The sequence below is a fragment of the Neodiprion lecontei genome, chromosome 3, assembly GCF_021901455.1.
Source record: "Neodiprion lecontei isolate iyNeoLeco1 chromosome 3, iyNeoLeco1.1, whole genome shotgun sequence".
In the NCBI taxonomy this organism is placed as follows: domain Eukaryota; kingdom Metazoa; phylum Arthropoda; class Insecta; order Hymenoptera; family Diprionidae; genus Neodiprion; species Neodiprion lecontei.
In genome coordinates, this window is record NC_060262.1 from 10,186,252 (window position 1) to 10,196,279 (window position 10,028).

The following is a 10,028-nucleotide window of genomic DNA, read 5'->3' on the forward strand; positions in this document are numbered from 1 at the left end:
CGAGGATGAGTAGCTTGACATTACCTTCTCCGGATCACGACATTTCGCCTTCAGTTCCTTGATTATTTCTTCCACGAAACTTCTGGTCGGAGATCGTTGCTTGTGCCTTTGTATTATCTTTTCCATCACAGTCGACTTCCGTGACGACATGAAGAAGCGGTTCAGGTCCTCCGCGTCCAATTCGTCTTTGAGAAAATTGTCCCTCTTTTCTGTCTCTTCGGATTTCATTTCGCTATCGGTCAGGATCTCCTCAATATCACTCAGCCACCTTTCGCCCTGCGTTTTCACCGGGAAATTAAATTTATTCGGAGTCGATGTGGCTAATGGTAGTATTTGCTCAGCGTCTTCGTAGCTCGAATCTTCCGACGACGAGACTTCGTTGTCGTCGACGTTATCCTCGGGCGGTTCCTGGTCTTCCGAACTCGACTTCTTCGCCGGAGCGGATTCCTCGACGCGAATTACGCTGTCGGTGCTAACGACCATCTCGTCTTCCTCCAGGTTGTCTAGTTTCTCCGTAGCAACAGGCGGAAGGACCAGGTTCAAGTTCTCTACCTTCCGTGACCGTGACATTTTCGGCCATGTCTTACTCACGTGCATCTTCGAGTAAGCCGCTGACAGTTTCATGATCTCCCCACGCATGTCTAATTCCGGACGGGGAGACCGTTGTGCGGTCCTTGTCAAAATCGGCATCGCACCGGCTGTAAAAACAAAACGATACGATTTTAAATAAGACACCGTTTGTCAGCCGCCAAGAAATTGATTTTTCTAAAGAAACGAGACGTTAAATTCAATTTATTTACCGAATTTGAGAATCAAGTTTTTAGAAAATCATGAGGTCAAAATTTCTGATTTTTCTTTTACCTTTTTCTTCATACAAAGGTACGTTCGTTGCAAATATTTCAATACCCGGAACATAGATCCTTCAGACGATGAGTATGGAGCATTCAATTAAAGATTTGAACCGCGTATCTAACTGTCGTTTAACTTGGTTCGTTTACACCGCTTTTTTGTAATGACACATCGATTCTTACCTTCCATTGCCGCACTGTGCTTTTTGCAGAGTTTGCCCAAGCGTGTCCTAGTCGATTGAGCGCTCTTCCAAGGGGATGGGCGGCTCTCGATCGGTCGTGGGTCAGTCAGGATTTTCAGCGAAGCTCTACGCCTATTCGTAAACCAATCGGGCACCGTCAGCCGCTCGAATGATTTCTTGGCCCTCATTTCGATCTCGCTCGGTCGACGTGGCTTCTGAAAAAAGTAGGAAAAAAACATGGTTATAATCGTGTCATTTATTCGGAAAAAGACGAACACTCGAAAGTTCTCAAAATAACCATTACGTCTATTAGTATCGTTGAAACATCAACGTCTGTGTCAAATTGGCAAAAGAATAAATGAAAAAAGTTCAAAACTTTTCAACTTACGTCTCCTTCGTCGTTTTGGCAAGTTGTGTTGCTGAAACAGCAGGGAACAGACATCGAAGCCATCGTAGTCGATTTTTTTTCTACTCAACAACTAGACAAATCAAACTTTAAATCCAACTGGACTTGAACAGATTCTGTTCGAAACTTTAACTCGGGATACCTTGCAACGTCAAGGGCTAGCTCAGACTCTACAGGTGTTACTACCTCTGCGATTGACTGAGGAATAATGCTCATCGGGTCAAGACGTGCGATATTTATACTCTACGCTAGAAATACCGTTATCACCGCCAGTTTCAGGCTGACCAATCAGGTGCCGCCCTAATGAGCAAAGGGACTACCTGGCCGGCCGAAGGGTGTTTGTGATTCGAGGGTCCACCCGAACCTCTGCTGCACTCGCCTTGCAGCAGACTTTTCGAAAATGTCGGGGGAGGGGCGGTGCGGTATTAGATTTTAACATTTTTCGATCTGGGTAAAAAATTAGAAAGATCGAAAAATTAAAGGGTCGCAATATCAAATATCCAAAAACGTGAAAGCGTCACTCTAACATTTGAATAATGTAAAAAGTCGAAGGGTGGAATGAGGCGAAGCACAAGATATGGATTTGAATCATGACGATTGTATGTTCCGGTCTTAATCATTCCGAAGACTTTATATTTTGGCATTTCTACATTTTTAAATTCTATGAAATAGATTTTCGCGGTTTAGAAAATTCTATGCTGTGAAGCTTCACCATTTTTATCCTTTAACCGAAAAATTTGCGTACATCTTCTATTCAGGGAAAAGAAGAGATTTTGTGCCATTCTTATCATGGTTATCGGACGAAAATATTTCTCGAGTCTATCGGAAATGAATTCCGACGAATCCCGTTCTCGTACGTATTGAGCGGTGATGCTTTTTTATTTATTGAACTGATTGTGTTTGTTATTGTTCAGGCTTCTGATTATTGACTGGAGCATTTTCTTTCACACGGTTGTCCCAAGTTTAAAACAAGTTTATCATTTTTCTTGGATTTGTTTTTCTACAACGTGTATACTCGTTCATGTATCGTTGTACGAAGCTAAAAAAATGCCGATTTTGAACACGTTGAAGAGATTTTCCACATTCTTTGTCGGCAAACGATCATTTCGAGCAATCGTCCAATCGCGAATTATTTTTACTTCTATTTACACGCTTCTGATTCCGAAAAATGTTCTCCTCATCGTTTTTCGAAATACAGACGAATTGAAAATAAATAATACTCTTGAAAAAAGGTACACTGAGAAAAAAATGTTATCGGATTTCATAAATATTAATTGATCCAAATAATCCATGCGTTTGTAAAGTCGTTAGACCACATTTATTCAAAGCGACAATTTATGTACTTTTTAAATCACGTCTGAACACGTAATGTACTACTCTAGGGCATATAAATGTTGTGTAAATTTGCTGGGCTACATAATTTGAAATTTTTTTTTCAATACGTTGTGCTATTGTTATTGATTGCCACCGAACAAGTGTAGCAGCGTCACTCCAAAATAGTTTTTGAAAAACATGGCTGGATCAAAACTATAACCCAACATATCGCTTCGGATACCCTTACGAAAAAAAACCCTTAATATGGGGGTGAATTCGTACCCTCAATTCTTTTCTTATGGGAATTCGGCAATACCTATGAATTAGGGGTACGAATTGACACCCAAGTTGAGGGTTTTTTCCGTGAAGGTATCGTTGGCAGATTCGTATGAATCTAGATTAATTTAATGCGAAGGATTCGGGTACACAAGCATTTTTGAAGCTACTTTTCAATCGAGGAATCTTGCCGTCTGCAAGTGATTGAAATTGGTACTACTTCAAATCAATCATCATTTCGATTCAAAAATGTGAAACATGCACGTCAACGTCGGGGTGACCTCTGGTCAGGGAATTCTGGAAAACCTGGAAAACCTGAAAATGTCATGGAATTCTGCAATTCCCGCATAGTCAGGGAACCGTTTACCATATACTTTTTTCATACAAATACGTCCCAAAGTTTTTTTGAGCTTTAGATAAATTAGATCGAATACCAATTTTCCTACCATCACCGCAAAGTTCGCTTCAAACTTTGATTATTCCTGAATATTACATTACGAACGACTGCGCATCGGCTAGCTGTGACAGTGTAACTGAAGTTACAGTTCGTACTTTCGTTTAAAGAAAAAAAAAGTGGAATTGTATGGAAAATACGTATTTTTTTTCAATATGTTTTAGCGAATATAGTCAAATGTTTCAGGGAAAATGATAAAATTTTTGTCCGGAAAACCTGGAAGAGTCGGGGAATATCGTGATGGATATTCACTGGCTACGCTGCAGCTTAGTCAGACCGAGTGAAGTACGATCGTACTTTCGAAATTGGTTTTATAAGAGATATCTTTTAGTGAGGATTCCTTCCGGCTGTATGTGAAAAGAGTTTTACAAGTGAAAGCCCAAGAAAAATTTCGCTCCGAAACCTGGAAACACACCAGTGTGAGTCATCGGTATAGGTATACCTAAGCGTCGGTCGTTCAATAAAGCGAATATCAACCCCCCGATGTTTAATGGGCTCGCGTTTTGGATTTGGCATTAGTCAGTTTTCAGTCATTTGGAGTTGTTCACAGTCGAATGGCTCGATACAAGGGTATAAATGACTTACCTGAGCCGTACGAGAGACAAAATGCATTCCCGAATCAGTGGGAGGTGTAAGCTCGAGCAAACGTTCGAGGAAGGAAGGGTGAAGAAATCGGTTCAAAATCGGTTTTATTTCTCTACACTGCCATGCGAAGTCCTCAAGCCGTCCCAGATTCCGGGGCGACATTTTCGCAACGGCTTAAATACGCGCTAAAAATTCGTGAATAAAGTTTTGAAACTTGTTTGACTGTTATACAAACGTTTTAATTAAATAAAGTAAAGGCGTTTACATCGATCAATTGTTTATTCGATCAGCGAGAATATGAAGTGAAAATTTCTACGTGGAAACGCAGCTTGTAGATATTTCACGCTGGTTCAATCCACTTATGCCAATTGCCGAATAAGCGCGATAGCTGGCTTCAAACTTTGCACCAGCCGTTAAGCGGCTCGTGAAAGAGCGACACCGCGAATACGAGACTTGTGTGAAACCGAATGTCGAAATTTATCGCGAACGAAAAAAACTAAGGCTGATTGTCTCGTTCTTCGTCAAGGTATACGAATTTTATGGAATAATTGTGATGGCATTTCCGTTAAAAAAAAGGCTGAAACCGCCGTAAGCGCTGTGTTCAAAAATTCGACTTTCAAAAATTTCGTTTTCCCAGTTTTAGCCGGTGATCTGGTACGACCTTCACCGAAGAGATTCACTTCGTTCCTTTCAACAAGCAAAATCCTTTCTGGTCTCAATTACAGCTAAGGATTATGGATTGACCAAAAAGCCATCATGACTCCATTTTCCCAGAAGTGTGCAGCGGTGGCCTTTATTTAACAACCTTACAGCAATATCTGTCTGGAATTTAGTGCCCTCGCAGCTTATTATTTCGATACTCCGGCAATCTGTCCTTCTTCGAATAGAGAAGCCCGGGCAAAGTCCATAATCCAAATCCGACAATGGAGGATGCAGTTACAAGTCTCGAATGTCAACGGAAATGCGGTTATCAACCCGACAATATCGAGCGGCTTATAATTCCCCAACATGATTCTCGCCTTTCCTACCCGGGGTAGGTGGTGAATTTTTAATTGCACTGGGCAGGAATCGCACTTAAGAAAGAGCCACCCCGGGGGTACGAGTCAGGCTGCCAGACGTCCGGTTTACCTGACCCCCAATAAAGTGACGCCGATGAACTTCGGAACATTATTTGCAAACGGAGTCGACCACAGAAGTTCCAGGAACAATGTTAACGCGAGAATAATTGAAAGGCCCGAATAAGGTCCAGCAATGTATTGACTCGACGAGTCATACTTGGAATTCATGTAAACCATTTCACCACTATATCCAAGAGTGTACGATCGTACTTCACTCGGTCTGACTAAGCTGCAGCGTAGCCAGTGAATATCAATCACGATATTCCCCGACTTTTCCAGGTTTTCCAGACAAAAATCTTATCATTTTCCCTGAAACATTTGACTATATTCGTTAAAACATATTGAGAAGAAAGAGGTATTTTCCATACAATTTCTACTTTTTGAAGTTATACTTCTTTAGGCGCGTTATGAAAAACTGATGAGAGTGAAATTTCAAGATGAGCGCGCATCACTGTAACACAAAATTAACAGGATGAAGTTGCCTACTCAACCGAATTCATTAAGTCTCGAGTCACAACACGTGTTTTATTTTCATACAAGTGCGAAATATATATGTGGTAACAAAATATATTCAGTAGTAATTCAAATGGAATATTTGGATTAATATTATTTACTATTTGTGAATATTAGTGAAAAAATAGTGCTAAAATACTTTTTCAAGTGCTCCAATATAATTGAGGTTAGTTAGCCGTATGTATTATTTATTGATATAAATTAAAATATCATTATTCAATTTAATTAATACTAAATATTATTAAATTATCAATGTTGAGTATTTATTATTGGTTTTTTGATATATACAAAATAAAGAAATAAATTAAATAGAACATTCAATAAAAAGTTCGTGACAAAAATTTAAAAGATCATTTAAATATAATGTAAGACATCCGTTATTTGTTTTATTGTTTTTTGATGATGCCAAAGAAGTATAACTTCTCACGCGCGTACATGAGTTCACGCACCCATTTTTTTTTTTTTTTTTTTCGAAAGTACTAACTGTAACTTCAGTTACACTGTCACAGCTAGCCGATGCGCAGTCGTTCGTAATGTAATATTCAGGAATAATCAAAGTTTGAAGCGAACCTTGCGGTGATGGTAAGAAAATTGGTATTCGATCTAATTTATCTAAAGCTCAAAAAAACTTTGGGACGTATTTGTATGAAAAAAGTATATAGTAAACGATTCCCTGACTATGCGGGAATTGCAGAATTCCATGACATTTGCAGGTTTTCCAGGTTTTCCAGAATTCTCTGACCTGTGGTCACCCCGACGTTGACGTGCATGTTTCACATTTTTGAATCGAAATGACGATTGATTTACAGTAGTACCAATTTCGATCCCTTGTAGACGGCAAGCTTCCTCGATTGAAAAGTAGCTTCAAAAATGCTTGTGTACCCGAATCCTTCGCATTCAATTAATCTAGATTCATACGAATCTGCCAACGATACCTTCACGGAAAAAACCCTCAACTTGGGTGTCAATTCGTAGCCCTAATTCATAGGTATTGCGGAATTCCCATAAGAAAAGAATTGAGGGTACGAATTCACCCCCATATTAAGGGTTTTTTTTCGTAAGGGTATCCGAAGCGATATGTTGGGTTATAGTTTTGATCCAGCCATGTTTCCCAAAAACTATTTTGGAGTGACGCTGCTACACTTGTTCGGTGGCAATCAATAACAATAGCACAACGTATTGAAAAAAAAATCTTAAATCATGTAGCCCAGCTAATTGACACAACATTTATATGCCCTAGAGTAGTACGTTACGTGTTCGGACGTAATTTCAAAATTACATAAATTGTCGCTTTGAATAAATGTGGTCTCACGACTTTACAAACGCATGGATTATTTGGATCAATTAATATTTATAAAATCCGATAACATGTTTTTCTCAGTGTACCTTTTTTCAAGAGTATTATTTATTTTCAATTCGTCCGTATTTCGAAAAACGATGAGAAGAACATTTTTCGGAATCAGAAGCGTGTAAATAGAAGTAAAAATAATTCGCGATTGGACGATTGCTCGAAATGATCGTTTGCCGACAAAGAATGTGGAAAATCTCTTCAACGTGTTCAAAATCGGCATTTTTTCAGCTTTGTACAACGATACATAAACGAGTATAATCGTTGTAGAAAAACAAATCCAAGAAAAATGATAAACTTGTTTTAAACTTGGGACAATCGTGTGAAAGAAAATGCTCCAGTCAATAATTAGAAGCGTGAACAATAACAAACACTATAAGTCGGATAAATAAAAAAGCATCATCGCTCAATACGTACGAGAACGGGATTCGTCGGAATTCATTTCCGATAGACTTGAGAAATATTTTCGTCCGATAACCATGACAAGAATGGCACAAAATCTCTTCTTTTCCCTGAATAGAAGATGTACGCAAATTTTTCGGTTAAAGGATAAAAATGGTGAAGCTTCACAGCATAGAATTTTCTAAACCGCGAAAATCTATTTCATAGAATTTAAAAATGTAGAAATGCCAAAATATAAAGTCTTCGGAATGATTAAGACCGGAACATACAATCGTCATGATTCAAATCCATATCTTGTGCTTCGCCTCATTCCACCCTTCGACTTTTTACATTATTCAAATGTAAGAGTAACGCTTTCACGTTTTTGGATATTTGATATTACGACCCTTCAATTTTTCGATATTTCTAATTTTTTACCCAGATGGAAAATGTTAAAATCTAATACCGCACCGCCCAACTCCCGACATTTTCGAAAAGTCTGCTGCAAGGCGAGTGCAGCAGAGGTTCGGGCGGACCATCGAATCACAAACACCCTTCGGCCGGCCAGGTAGTCCCTTTGCTCATTAGGGCGGCACCTGATTGGTCAGCCTGAAACTGGCGGTGATAACGGTATTTCTAGCGTAGAGTATAAATATCGCACGTCTTGACCCGATGAGCATTATTCCTCAGTCAATCGCAGAGGTAGTAACACCTGTAGAGTCTGAGCTAGCCCTTGACGTTGCAAGGTATCCCGAGTTAAAGTTTCGAACGGAATCTGTTCAAGTCCAGTTGGATTTAAAGTTTGATCCGTCTAGTTGTTGAGTAGGATAAAAAAATCGACTACGATGGCTTCGATGTCTGTTCCCGGCTGTTTCAGCAACACAACTCGCCAAAACGACGAAGAAGACGTAAGTTGAAAAGTTTTGAACTTCTTTTATTTATTCTTTTGCTAATTTGACACAGACGTTGATGTTTCAACGATACTAATAGACGTAATGGTTATTTTGAGAACTTTCGAGTGTTCGTCTTTTTCCGAATAAATGACACGATTATAACCATGTTTTTTTCCTACTTTTTTCAGAAGCCACGTCGACCGAGCGAAATCGAAATGAGGGCGAAGAAATCATTCGAGCGGCTGACGATGCCCGATTGCTTTAAGAATAGGCGTAGAGGTAGGATGACTGCCCCACGACCGACCCTGAGCCGCCCATCCACTAGGAAGAGCTTTCAATCGACTAAGGCACACTTGATCGAACTCGGCAAAAAGTACATGGCGGCAATGGAAGGTAAGAATCGATGTGTCATTACAAAAAAGCGGTGTAAACGAACCAAGTTAAACGACAGTTAGATACGCGGTTCAAATCTTCAATTGAATGCTCCATACTCATCGTCTGAAGGATCTATGTTCCGGGTATTGAAATATTTGCAACGAACGTACCTTTGTATGAAAAATAAAGGTAAAAGAAAAATTAGAAATTTTAACCTCATGATTTTCGAAAAACTTGATTCTCAAATTCGGGAAATAAATTGAATTCAACGTCTCGTTTCTTTAGAAAAATCAATTTTTTGGCGGCTGACAAACGGTGTCTTATTTAAAATTGTATCATTCTGTTTTTACAGCCGGTGCGACGCCGATTATGACAAGGACCGCACGACTGTCTCCACGTTCGGAATTAGACATGCGTGGGGAGATCATGGAACTGTCAACGGCTTACTCGAAGATGCACGTGAGTAAGACAATGCCGAAAATGTCACAGTCACGGAAGGTAGAGAACTTGAACCTGGTCCTTCCGCCTGTTCCTGCGGAGAAACTAGACAACCTGGAGGAAGACGAGATGGTCGTTAGCACCGACAGCGTAATTTGCGTCGAGGAATTCGCTCCGGCGAAGAAGTCGAGTTCGGAAGACCAGGAACCGCCCGAGGATAACATGGACTGTAACTAAGTCTCGTCGTCGGAAATTTCGAGCCTCGAAAACATTAAGCAAATACTACCATTAGCCACATCGACTCCGAAAAAATTTAATTGCCCGGTGAAAACGCAGGGCGAAAGGTGGCTGAGTGATATTGAGGAGATCCGGACCGATAGCGAAATGAAATCCGAAGAGACAGACAAGAGGGACAATTTTCTCGAAGACGAATTGGACGCGGAGGACCACAACCGCTTCTTCGTGTAGTCAAGGAAGTCGACTGTCATGGAAAAGATTATACAAAGACACGAGCAACGATCGCCGACCAGAAGTTTCGTAGAAGAAATAATCGAGGAACTGAACGCGAAATGTCGTGATCGGAGAAGGCAATGTCAAGCTACTCATCTTCAACTTCTGCGAACTTCGTGAAGAAGCTGCTGGAGGCACTGGAATGCAAGGAGGACGACGAAATAGAGAATCGGCCCATCTCGATCCCCGCCAAGAGTTCGGGCAGCAGTTTCTGTTCAAAGGCTCTGTGTTCGAGCAAACCACGTCCCTCTTGTAGCTTCCACAAGGCGTCGGGTTCGAGAACCAAACGTTCATCCTACAGCTACGTGGTGCAAGGGAGGGACAGAAACGGAGAGATAACGTTTACGACCTGCACCGTAGAAGACGGTGCGATCAGGATATCGGTAC